Below are 533 nucleotides of genomic sequence, written 5' to 3'. Positions count from 1 at the left end.
CGTCTTGAGTAGCCCATCCTACCTCTTGCAAGACGCCGTGACCTCTGCAAGAGATCCAGATGGAGGGTCTTGAGTGCCCTTCTGTGACTCTTGGAAGGCTTTTAGACTTTCTTGCGTCTCGGAAGTGTGTGGAGACTTTTGGAAGGGGGTCTTTGGTGGGTGTGAAGACTTTCTTGTGTCTGGTGAAGACTTTCATGGGGATATTTCAGGGGTTAGAGACTTCCTCGCGTCTCGAAAAAAGTGTGAGGACTTTTAGGATAATGTTTAAGGGGTGTAAAAGACTTTCTTGTGTCGTGGAAGAGTCTGAAGACTTTTTTATTTTATTTAGGGAAGATCTTTGATGAGTGTAGAGACTTGCTTGCGTCTTGAAAAAAGTGTGAAGACTTTTAGCGGGATATTTAAGGGGTGTAAATAATGCCTTGTGTCTTAGAGGGGTATAAAAAACTCTTTGGATCTTTTAAGGGTCTATAGACTTTCTTGGGTCATGAAAGGGTGTGATGCTGGAAGGAGGACTAGAGGGAAACGAAGAATCG

Source organism: Penaeus monodon, chromosome 31 (assembly GCF_015228065.2).
Source record: "Penaeus monodon isolate SGIC_2016 chromosome 31, NSTDA_Pmon_1, whole genome shotgun sequence".
Classification (NCBI taxonomy): Eukaryota; Metazoa; Arthropoda; class Malacostraca; order Decapoda; family Penaeidae; genus Penaeus; species Penaeus monodon.
Note: the sequence above shows the minus strand (reverse complement) of the source record.